Source organism: Toxotes jaculatrix, chromosome 15, assembly GCF_017976425.1.
Source record: "Toxotes jaculatrix isolate fToxJac2 chromosome 15, fToxJac2.pri, whole genome shotgun sequence".
In the NCBI taxonomy this organism is placed as follows: domain Eukaryota; kingdom Metazoa; phylum Chordata; class Actinopteri; family Toxotidae; genus Toxotes; species Toxotes jaculatrix.
The window spans coordinates 23,560,122-23,573,582 of record NC_054408.1 but is presented as its reverse complement, the minus strand read 5'-3'; positions in this window follow the sequence as shown (position 1 = coordinate 23,573,582).

Here is a 13,461-nt window from a genome sequence, read left to right as displayed (position 1 = left end):
AACAAGCTCAGTGCAGACTGCCTGAGGATCAGATAGTGACAAAAAGCCAGTCAGTTAATGAGAAAACTTTGTGTTAGACTGCACCCTTTGTGGCTGAAGATGCTTTTCATGTAAACACAATGTCCCCAGTTCAATCCCTGCAGTGATGTGCCATTGACACAATAGCGGTAAAAAAAAAAAATACTGTACAGTGTCTGAACACATGATTAACCACAACAAATTGGAGAACAAACAAAATGATTTTAAAAGCTGCAAGTTTTGTGCTTAATGGTTTATGATTTTAAAGCATTTTGCACTGCTATAAATAGGAAACCTGTTGCTGTAGTGATGAGGGGGAAAAAAAACAATAGATTCATGGCTCTTCCAGACAGCAAATATTAACTCTGGTATAAGTGTTTTATCTCAGCTCAGACGGTTCTGGTAAAATACACACAATTATATCCAAACTAAATCCAGCATCTTATTCTCAGTGTTAAGAAGCTTCATGTGAAATAGCTAACATTTTAATTTTACTGGGGAAAAAGAAAAAAAAATGAGTGCAGGACATTTTTAAGATATAATCTCCTCTCACAAATTACCCTGGAGACTGGTTGCCATGGGAATAAGATTAACTTATTTTCTTTTAGCGTCAACACAAAAGGACAACAAACAGTAAAAGAACCTTCATCAGATATGGCCCCCCCAGCCTTGGGTATGTTTCATTATCGCCCAAGTGCTCAACAAAAGCTAAAAGAATCCAGAGGTCCCTCTGTCGCACAAAAAAAAAAAGACTGACAAAAAACATGCCAAACAACTTAGTAGAGATACAGAACAAAACTGCACTTAATTTTGCCTCTAATTACACTAATGGAAGTCTCTTTGTAGGCCTCAGAGCTTCCAAACTGTGGAGCTAAAAGAGGATAGGCACTCTGCTAAAGGCCCCATTGTGCTGGGTAAGCCCCTGGCTTAGACAGAGAGGGAGACGGGACCAGCTGTAATTAGTTTAGCTTCCTCACTGCTTCACATCTTGCCAGGAGAGGGCTTTGCCCAGTGAAAGGTGTCTCCACAGGGCTCTCAAACTAAAATGAGGGCGGATCACCGACTAAAGGTCCTATGGAAGGGGATCCCTGACCTCAAATCTGACATGCTGTGACTAAATTGGACAAGGGGGAGTCACACAATATAAATGGTTAGATGAGTGAAGGGACCTAATTATGAAGGTAGTAAGGGAGGCATTCACTCAGCTGCTGAGACCAGCAACCTACTTGTGTAACTCTTGAAATAAAGGTCAAGAATCCATTAAACAGAAACCTGGTTGTACTCAAGACTTGGGCATATGGCATTTGAAAATTCTCAGCATAATCAGCGCAGAGAAACAGATGAATGGGATTAGCCACATCGGGACAATTCAGTGTCACACGCGTTTTCAATCAAGAATGGTACACAAAATCACCTCTAAATACTTCAACACGATTTTCAGAACCGTGTGACACATATTGCATTATTCCACGAGAGAAATCCCACTCATCTGGAGCTTAAATAAGCTAACACAAGCCATAAACATATTTGTAAGTACTGTTACTATATACAATGCTGAATGCAGTTCATGGAGAATGGCTAAGGGTTAAGGAATTCATGGAAAACGACCTGAGGAAATGTATAAAAACCTGCCACGATTTTACTGGATACCCTGCTTTTTGCCAATGTTTGTCTTAACCCAGCATACCAGACTTGTTTTCCATTCCCCCCTCCCAATGTGGATGTTGTCTTTGGGAGGTGGGTTGTTCACACCTCAGTGAGCAGCCTCAATGGTTCCCAAACCAAAGTCGGCCATTTTTCCCAGCCCTTTGGCCTGTGTGAATGGATACCCTCTCCCCTCATTTACCCTCACCATGAAAGAAAAGGGCCTAAGTAATCTCCCCATGCTCTAATCAGGGGAGCTCAGGAGGATTGCACAGAACCAGGAGGTTCACGCCTTTGTTCCGGCCTTGACCGTCTTGATTCCGTTGGCATTTTCTGGCAAGGTCCACCGCCCGGGGGCTTTTTAATTTGCTCTCTATTGACTCCATGTTAATTGGGTTGGGGAGAGATGCATCCAGATTTCAACCTCAAGTTCAGTCATCTTAAACCTTCATTGTGTTTTTCACACATTTCACAAAAGACACACAGCCCGCTGCAGTGCAAGCAGTGCAAGGAAATGGGAGGAGTGGGAGAGTGGAGAAGGGGAGGTAATGAAAGAAAAGGAGGACTTTTGATTCAGTGTTTGAACTGTATGTATGGGAAAGGAGGAGATAAAAGCCCATTGGATCTCTACACTGTTAATCAGCACTGTCTTGCTTTTGGCATCATTGTGATTGAGTGATCTCATGGGTTAGTAAGACAATAAGTAACTATTTATCTATCTGACACCATTTCCATCACAGGTTTGCATGTAATATCTGGATAACTTATCTGGATAAGGAAAATATATGTTAATGTGGAGTACATTGAAACTGGAATGTGATCTGATTGGGCAGACCACATGAGAAGGTTGTCTTGTTGAGACTGTGATTGGATCAAAAAAACTACAGGACACTTCTTCCTCCGCAGCAAAGGACTAACATGGAGAACCCATCCAGCAGTGTACTGTATGAGGTTTTCCACAAGAAGCTGGGGCATGTGTCACATGACAGACAGCTAGACAGCTACTAATGTTAGCAAGCTAACAAGCTTCTCCACTGACTCTGATTCATAAGTTCCTCACAGTGCACTACTTTGGCTCGAATAGTAGATGACCAGGGTTAAGAAATGGCCCTCCCTTTTCCTACACCTGTTCCTGGAAGAAGAGTCATTAAGGGAAAAAAAACTTGAAAAAAAAGCACTAATAAAAAAATATATATATATATATTTATATATATAATACAGTCCTCATCCTTGAAGCCTTTTTCTGTTGTGAAACTCAGACACGAAATACTACAGTTGTAGTGTAATATAAATCTTTCAGTGAGTATCTTGCTGAAGCGTGTTTTTAAGCGCAGCCAATTCTTGGTTCTGTTTAGTGGCTGGAATGTTTTTCTCTGGAAGTAAGCATTTTTCAGGCTCATTTTAAACTCTTTAAACTCCCAGCCGTCACATTCTGTGACTCCAGAGACGCGTGGCTTCTTGAGTCTTTCAGTTTGCAGGAATTTATTTCCTTCGTGGCTGCAAAACTCATTACACAAACCAGCAGAAACTCCTGTACTCCCGTTGGGGCTTCCTAAACACTTTTAGGGTTGACTACAATCAAAAGACACACTGTAAACAGATCTGAAAAAAAAAAAAACTCACAAGCCTAGCAACATTCACTTTCCTAACTACCCAACCACTCTCCTGCTTTAATGGGAACAATACCAAAATGTGTGTAAAATAATATGGCCCACACTTCTTCAGATGTAATATCTAATCATTAAAAGTAAGGCTTGCCACATTGAGGGTTAAGGGGTTAAGGGGCTTTGGGGTTTGGGGAGATGACTGTAACAAATGAAGTGTCCTGAAAAGAGCACTGGGGTGTTTAAGTGTGTAATCATTTGTTGTCTCCCTGTAGACCCACCAGCCAGACGAAGAGAAGTTAGCGCTGGAAGAGTCATGAAATCCCAGCAATTTGAAAATGCACCCCAAGGAATCTCATTAAGGAGCAACACACGTCGATGCTGCAGCCTCACACTGCTGTTTTTCTTACAGAGTGGGAGCAGTCCATGGCGGATTTAACTGGATAATGGTATTGGTTTCACATCAGCGCGGGAGCAGGAAGACCACAGTGGATAAGCTGCGAGGACAGCCTCTCTCGCTCCCCTGTCTCCTGCTTCTTGTCTGAGTAATTATTCCTTAAGCCCACCTACCCAGGCAACAAAAATAGAATTGATTTACCATTATGTGAAGCATCACTCCTGCTGGGGAGGTCCTGCCAGGGTGACCAGGCAGCAAGCGGACACATCTAACCCCAGAGTCAGGGACTGGCTGTGCGCCGCTACACGAGGCTATCGATGTGATCCCGTGCTTCATTTCCCAAAACAAAGCAGACGTGCTGTTGTTTACACCCGTTCTGCCCGAGAACAGTCACTTGACTACAGTTGGAAAAGACTGAGAGAGAGTGGGAGCCTGCACAGACACACACTGCTGGGTTTATTGACTTTAAAGTCATGGATTTTTAAAAGGCCTCTGTTCAGCCTCAGTGTCAAAGTTACGACTGTGCCCAATCACGGATGTGATCAGGCTAAGTCAATGACATTAAGTCTTATAGCATGGTGATGATACTGGTGTCATGAGGATGATGCTGATGCCAACACATGATGGCCTTCTCTCTCAACCTAACGCCATGTCTTGCATTAACCAGACTGGCTCAGTGCATGTGGCTGTGGTAGCTATAAAATAAAAATGTATTTATTCAAGTGTGCTGTTAGTACGCTTCTTTTAAACTAACAATAAGAGAGTCTGCTTTCAGTCTACTTCTGATGTACTGATCAGAGATATACTTAACTAAATTAGACTTAAGCAAACTTGACTTATACTGACAAGTTTAAGTCAAGTTTACAATAATATTTACTTCACTTCACACATATAGTTGCAGTACAAAATAAAATTTTATTGTAAACTGGTTGTGTGCTTTCATAAACTAAAAAGTGACCAATTTAGTCCAAAGAATTATTGATGATAGTACACTTCCAAGTGTATTGCTAGTACATTGATATTAGTGTTACTTACCTCATAAAGTATACTTAGGAAATATACTTGAACTTTGCTTAAGTTTACTTAATTAAGTGAACTTGTAGTAGTGCTTCTCTTTTGTGTGGGCAGTGACAGAACTGTTACAGCGTCACTGTGCTCAGCTCTCAGTGCTGTTACAGTTTCTAATGGAATCTTGGATTTTTACTTTCACTCCTACATGCTTGTTACTTCAGATATTAGTCTTATAGCCTTTAAAGTCATCGCGTCTGCAGGTATATCAGAGCTGCATTCCTGCTAATGCAAACAGAGAATTTCCTGCTGCAGCTGCTACTTCAGATTAAAAGCGTTTTAAAACCATGTGGGAGGCTTTTATTGTGAAGCAGGTAGAGGAACTGGAATATACCTGTTCCAGATGCTGGTTTGTGTAATGATCATGGTTGGGTTTTTTTTTAGGTTTTTTTTTTTTTACAATTAATTAATTAATTAATTGTGCAATGTCATGAAGCCAGACGAAGCCAAGCTGATGGAAATTATTAAAAATGTGGTTGGTTGGGTTTTTTTTTTTCGTAATTTGAATGGTGTCAGCTCACATTGTTACGCTTTCTTGAGCTAGCTTGGATGCCTGGAATTAAATGATGCTCAGACATAAATGAAATATACAATGCCTATACACTAAAACCATGCCTCCGCCATTTTTCACACTTATACTGGTATTTATATAAGGAAAAATGAGCAGTGAGAATGCTTCAGATGAGGCATACTGATAACTTTCTAGAGCCAGCTGCAGCTGAAACGAGAAGGAGGAGATTAAATATAGAATGAGAGACAAATAAAAGTTGTTTAGGTGTTTTGCTGACTTTCCTGATTTTGTTATTTTTAAAATCTACACAGCAATCTGTCATTTTTCAATCAAAGGCTCATTTATAGGCTGTTCACGAGTGATGAACTTTATCTTTCTTTGTGACTCATTATGTCCCCATCAGTGATCTTTTAATTCCATCCTCTACTATGAAGTAGTAAAGACTGTTTCAACATGACCCCTAGAAATGAATCATTTTCATCACTAATCATCATCTTTTCAATACTAAAACATTTGTAACATCAAAGTTTACCATCATTTCAGTCAGTCAGATCCAGCCTGGCTCTCTCATCTGATTGCTGTGGGATGGACTCAGCGTTCCCTCTGCTAAACTCAGCTTTCATCCCATTTTACAACCACACTGTCCTCCTAAGCAGGTGCCAATCACAGCAGGCGAACTCGCCCAGAGCCCTGAGTGGCTGGAACTCATTAGAAAAAGCTGGGCATGTTTCTGTGCCGGCGCAGCCCACATTCATCCCGAAACCAATGTGAGATGTTCCTTGGGGCGGGGAGAGGTTAATCAGCAGGGCAAAAACAATGAGCTCAGGTCCTGCAGGTAGTGAGGAGGGTGAGGAGGAGAAGGAGGAAGCAGAGGGCAGATGATAGTCGGTGTCCGAGGGAGTACGAAGGACAACATTGTGGGTCGACTGTGAAATGAGAAAATGCATCAGGAAGCGTACAAGGACATCCAGGATGCTACACATTTCTGTGTACGCAGCAGATTTTTGTAATGCATGCAGAGTCACAGGGTATCAAGTGTGTTAGGGACATGGAAGTGGTTGGAATTCAACATCTGTTACTGTTGTAAGTGAAAGGTCTGGCATTTTTAGCGAGACAGCACAGTTCTTAGATTGGCCTCTGATGTGTTGGTATGAATTTGCCATTTATTTCCATTCTTTCTTTTTGTATAGTAAGGATATCATTAGGCAAAAAAGAGCACTCATAAAACAAATGCATACCAAATGAGGAAACCAAGCCGCCTCGGATTTTAAAAAAAAAAAAAAATGGGATGAAATTGAGTGGAAACTCATGGAAATTGTGGAAACATGTTGTAGTTACGCTTTCTTTTCTTCTTCGCTCGCTTTTGGAGGGTTTATACTTTCTGGTGGGAGGCTCCATCTATGTAACGTGGGAGCAGATCTAACATATAATGGAGAGTGAATAGGTTGTGCAGTTGGATATGTGCACCTTGGCTCATTTTAACTGCTAATGGTGCGGGCCCGGTGTCGATTCAGGGCCAGTCCAGCTGTAAGGCTCGCTGCGGTCAGCCTTTCATGAGACGTCAGTGGAAAAGCCTTTTGGCCCTGGCCCATGCCAGGCTCACCACATATTCCTTGCACTGCTGCACATGTGGGACAAAAATACAATATAATGACCAGCAAAACAGGGCTGTAAAAAAAAGATTCACCAGTGATAACCTGCATGGTGTATTTCACTGGCTGTAAGGGATTGAATTTATTTTTAAGAGATAATTTTAGCTGAGGAAATGAAAGATAAATCAAATGTCAGGACAATCTCACTCACACTCCACCCTCCAGGATTTTGAAAACCTGTTGATAGCATCCACCTACCTTTCCCCACTCGTCTGCCGTCCCCCTGCTGCTGCTGCTACTGGACACATTCATTAGCATATCTGGTTATTTTCCCTCATTAACATGCACCACTCTTATTCGTTTGGGCCTCAGTTATCAGCTTGCACCATATGCTGCGTAGGTGGTAGCAAAGAGTCTAGACAGATCCTTTGGCAACTCTATATCCTGGACCCTTGAGACTTTCCTCTTAGTTTGACTGCCTTGCAACATGAGTTTATTCATCCCCCTTCTATGTTTGATAACCCTCTCCTCCTGGGCCCTTCTTTGTTGTTTCTGTGTGTGTACGTATGAAGGCGCCTGCATGTGTCTGAAAAAGCCAATGATGCACATTCTGCTCTACAGGCATTAATCATTCCTTGGCAAAGGTGTGTATGTGTGGTGTCTGAACTACTGTCACTTGTGCTCAGCGTTTCTTTTATCTCACCTGTTTTGGGGCTGAATGAATGTGTTAAACTCTGGTCTGCTGCTTCACCTGTATAACTCTATCTTTGTTGCTCTGTGCTTTTGAGCTAATTTGACTTAAAGGACTGTTACTGTTTTTTTTTTTGGAGCACACTAAAACTCTGTTTCTCTCCCTTTGTTGTGTTCATCTGCAGTACAGCTGGAGTTTTTAAAGTTTCTGGCTGAATATTCACCAGTTGAGGATCAATGCATTACTGTAGTACAATAAGAAAAAGAAATAAATTTATTCTTTTCTTTCAAATATTTAAGATGACTACAAATCCATGAAAGGTTTCTTTGGACAACCAGAGCACAGGTTAGGTTCATACTTTATTGTAAGTATTTTTAAACAATATTTTGGACGATCCCTTAAAGGTGCCCTGTGGAGTTTTCTTGTAAACAAACGAGTTATTCTTACTTTAGGTTACTCACCAAAACACACAAAAAATCCACAAGACATCTGTAATGATAAGAGGTCAGAGCCCCCAACATTACCCCAAAATCTGATATAGCAGTTAGCTGCCAGTTAGCCACTGAGTTTTGGCCAGGCTGAATGAATGAATAAGAACTCCTAATAGGACCGCTGTGGCCATTTTGTTCTTATTGTATTTATGTTTTAGAGGAGCAGTTTAGCCCACACAAAAAGTTCTGTCAGTTGGCCTGCAGTTCTGTTGTAATCCGCTCATAAATCATTGAATTTAACACAGAAATCATTTTACAGCTGACAAAAATGCATCCAATGACAATTAGAGTCCTGCACCAGTTCATACAGCATGAGGCATTTTGATGCCAAATGTCTGCCCTGCTCTGTGGGTTCCCACACTGACCTCATTATGTTCTATATTAATCGATTTGGTTCCTTTTCTGTGGTTAGTTTTCATAAAAATCCCAATGGAGCTTTGACTAATGTGGGAATCAGTGGTCAATGACTGAGTGACAGAGATATTACTCTGAAAGCAGATGTCAAAAAAACACCAAATGGATCATGTAAACTTTATAAACACTCGTGTTCAGATCCATGTTCCCATTAATTTGTCAAAATGTTGTCCTACAGCTAGTACAAGACTGATTATTGTATTGTAAAGAGTTCATGGGATTTTTGTTGATGTAAGTGCAGATGTAAGTAATTACATGACCACAGTTTCCTCACATCCCCTCGTCGTCTGCAGGGGGCAGCAGTTGGACCTCACCCATCAGCTGCGGAGAAAGTTACCAAAATGACCTCGGATCTCACCTGCAGGGGCTCCATGATCTCAGCTGAAGCCAGATTTCAGATAGAGGCGATGAGCTGCCCAGACAGGCTGCTTGGACGTGGGCCAGCCGCACAAGCTGTGAAAAGGTCCCGCGGCCTCCCTCACATTTCGCCAGCGTTACATTTGTTCTAGCTCCTCTCCACTTCCCCCGCCATCTGTGGTCTTAATGAAGCTGTCAAGAAGCTGTCATTCACTCATGAGTGGCTGTGCCTCACAGCACGATGGCTGACATTTAGCCAACAGGGACTCAGCAAAGCCTTGAGCTGTGGCGTAAAGTTCCAGAATTGCTGTGTAAACTATTTTCGGCACTTCAGATGTTATCGTTGCTTGTGAGCAACTTTTTACCTGTGATGATACAAGCTGGTTGGATTAAAGAGATGGGTCTTTGATTGTCCTCGTTCTTGGGAGAATAGAGTCACAGGGTGTATTAACATAATGAGTAATGACAAATCACAGCACGACATAAAGTCTTGGGCCAGAGTGAGATGGTAGTCGCAAAGAACAAAAGAGAAAGTATTACTGTCGGTGGCAGAGGAGTCATGGCAACGGTGGACCACTGGGAAGTTGATGAATGACAGAAGGGATTTTGATTCTCGTTCACATGGTGTCACACATGGCTGCAACGGAACCGGAGGCTTCATGGCGCTCTGTGTATCCACGCCCTCTGTTTGCTGACTGCCAATGTCCTTTGTTTTACAGGCCCAGTGGTCCCTCCCTCTGTCTGAAGGTAATTCACCAAAGTAAATCTGGAGTTAGGGGGCAGGGAAGGGTTGGGGATATGACTTAATTAAACATAAAATGTTCTTCTACGTTCTTTTGAACAACCACAATCACTCAGGGGAGCAGAGATGCTACTCCTGAATCCATGCACTTAAATGTCAAGAGCTAAAATAAAACCACTATTTCACTGAGCAAACAGGATTATAGTGATTTTCCAGTAGATGTTCAGTCTTTTCAAATGACTGAAGAAAATGTCCATGTCAACAAGCTAAATTGAACTTGCCAGAGACATGAACAGGATATGATGCAAACCATTACAGAAAAATTAAAAAGTAAAGCAAGGACTCTTATTTATGTTGCACAATTTTTAACATTTGGAAGAATACCTAAGGAAATTTGGTGTAATAATGATTTATATTTACTTTAAAAAATTAAAGAATTTCTGCTTGGAAACTTAGAACTAAATTTTGGTTACAGAAATCATGTCCATATACTCATGGCTGGAAGGAAATTTAAACCATGGAGTGAAGTATTAAGTTAAGGGTGAATTAGAATTACATGAAAGGAAATGAAAGAAGTGGTTTCCTTATGAAAAACAAGCACGTGCCTGAACTTGAGACATAATAGCTTTGTCTATAACATTAAAAATTGTACGTATATTGGATGTCTGGCATTACCAAAGATTTTTGTTTGTTCATTTTGTGTTCATTTTATGCAAATGAAATTGCCTGTTTGTTGGCGGTTGATTTGTGTCTTTATATATAATACATGTCTTGCATCTTCTGTGTGTTTTGCTGTGAAGACTTTGATCTGGAAAGATCCAAGGGTAAGACCCAATCCAAAATGTGGTCAACCTATCTGATTGGTGGACCCAAAAAGACCTTTAGAAGGGGGATCACCAGAGCACTAGTCAAAGGAGTATGTGGCAGGCTACAGTTCACAGTAGCTTTCACTGTATGTGTGTGCATGTCCTTTAAAAAAAAAAAAATCACTCATAATTACAATTCTAATTCAGTTTTATCTCTTATGAACATTTCCACACTAATGTCATAATCATCCTCAGGCTGAAGCTTGTCATTGATGGTGTATTAAGGAGGAAAAGGAAAAAAAATGACAAACAGATTTGGAAACAAGCTCAATGCCTGCAAGGGGAGATTTTTAACCATGAGAAAAGTGTTGTGGGTGTCACTTTTTCCACCGGAGCTTGTTAAGGTTGTGAGAGGTGGAGGGGTTGGAGGCGTTTCGCAAGATGCATGGTGCCACATGGGGATGAGTAAGCGGTCCCTAGAGCCAGAGGTTGTTCTGGGCCATAAGGAGTGCGGCCACACTGACGTTAGCCAGCGCTCTGCCTTTATAGAGAAGGAGGGCAGCGTAGAGCCAAAAGAGGCAGAGTGAGCCAGCCAAAGCTAGCAGCAATAGTGGCTGTGGCCCATTCTCATCCGCTGGCTGCTAAGCCTGGACAGACACCCGCAACCGCAGAGCTTGGAGCCGACCGCTGCTCAGTCCCTTTCATTTAACCAATCACTCTTTCATTTCTCCAACTCTAGCCTCTCTCTCTCTCTCTCTCTCTCACTCTACACACATCTGTCTCTGTCAGTTTCTCCCTCCACCTTTGGCTCCTTCTCTATCTGTCTTTTTCCTTTGCGCTTTTTTGGTTTCCCCCACTTGTCAATCTGCTAAACCTATTAAGCATTACTAAGAGGGTAAAAATGCGGCGTAATGAAATAACACAGGGAATTACACCCTGTCGTTGGATGAAGATAAAACTGGTCTATTTATGAGAGCAGAACAAATAAACGAGCTTTGAGGGTGCACCTGGACTGTGTCTGCCACAGAGTAGTGACAGGGCCTCAGAACGCAGCATTTTCTGTGTTCAGTAAAGCTAAAGGGATTACTCCCATAACTGAGGTATGAAAAAAGAACATTATGGTTAGGCCTTAGCGTAGCAATGTTTCTGCCTCTTGTGCCCAATGCACTAAAGTTTTTAAACTGTAATAATCCATGGTTAGATTTAGACATAATGTCTTGTTCTTCAAAACTCATCCACTGCTGGCTATTAAAGAAAATATCCATGCACAAAGCCTTTGTCACTGCTAAAGAAAGACATGACTATGTACAGTACCTTGCATTTCCAGCCACATTTTGATGATTATACAGATAACTGGTATAATTTTGAAAGGATAAGTGTTCTATAATGTCAAGGTAAATGTCAGGTTTTACTGTTAAAATCAAAAAGTAAGGGAGTTACAGAAATACCAGTTTCTCCACTGTCATTGTGTCTTCCATAGACAAGAACTGGAGAACTAGAGAGGGGTCATAGTCACTGACCACGTATCAGTGGGTGGCCAGATAAAGATCAAGATCATTTCACATTCAGTGCAAAATCAAACTATCTTTTTGTAGAAACAGAGGTTGTTGCTGCCTCCTTTATGTGACCTGTTATCACATGATTCAATTTCTATACATAGATCGTGTCATGACAACTGAGCTATTTCCATGACAACCAAACAAACTGCATTTCCTTAGGGCGACTGCAAAATCATTGGAGAACCTTCAGATAAGATCATTTTTGACAAACTGCCAAGGTCAAGAATGAGTCTTTAAGCTCAATCTTGATAAACAGTTATAAGACAGCCACCAGCCAATCATAATACAGTATTTTCCCTGGCCAAAGTTTAAATGTATTATTCTATACCACTTCATTTGAAAGGATGAGCTCTTTCCTGTAGTGAAATGAGAAGATAATATCAGTCTCTGTGAGCTGGGACCAGGATGTGCTGAGCCCAGCTTAGCATGCTAACATGGACACAATATGCTCACACTGAGAATCCTGACATGTTGGTGATGTATTTTCACAATTGAACTTTAATCAACACTTAACTCAAAGTACAATTGAGGCAAATGGGAAAGTCATCGTCTTTAGCTTTAGCAGGTATTTGCTCATGAACTCAAGTTTTTGACAAACTCAATCAAAGTCAGTAGGATTCATCCTCTGGGAAACACAAATGTCATGGTCCAGTATTTTTTTTGTGATATCCAGCTGCTACTGGGAAAGTGTAGCCTACTCAAGTTAAAGGACCGTTACTTTAAAGTGTTTTGCTTAAATAGAAGTAAAATTTCTTATGTAAAAATGTCTTCAGATAAAAATGAAAAGTTAGTCAGGTACAATGTAGCATTACATTTTTTTGAAAAAAGTGAGGACAGGTAAATAAAAATATTATATGATGATAATAATGTTAGGTGATATAATTATAGAACATCTTTAGACTACACAGCAAAGGGCACTGAAATATCAATGCATACACGACATTCCCAGGTGAGATCTGCACTGAGCCCTTAAATCCAAACCAACAATAATTTCCATCTCTATAGAGAAGCACTTTGCAGCCTGTGCACTCAACTGATTATTAATTACAAATACGCAACTGGAAATGCAGAAAAACCCTCAGACAATAAAACAAAGATGCCAACACTAAATTAAAAAGTATGGGCACCACAGCAGGTAGCAATATGTAGAAATATTAAGCTACATAAATCTAACAGCATTCCACTTCTTTGTGGAATCAGCAGCATAAAGCATCACCAAGTACGACAAGGCAGAGATGTATAAACAATATGCAACTCCAGTCCACAAACACATATAAAACAAAGCGAAAAGAGAGTTTTTGCACACAGTGCAGTGCACACAAAAAATGCTTTGTTGCTAGGCAACACAACGGTTGTTGACGTTCTCTTTACAGTGAGTTACAACAGTCACATGTTAACATGTTAATTTCATTAATTTCCATATCTTTCCCTCTCTCTCCTGTCTGCACTGCACTGTGTGAGTGTCTGAGCTGGAGCTCTGTGTGCCAACACAAGACTCTGGAGATAATACTTAAAGCTACAGGACAGATTTATTCCAACATGGCCGAGTGTACGCGGCCAAAAAGGA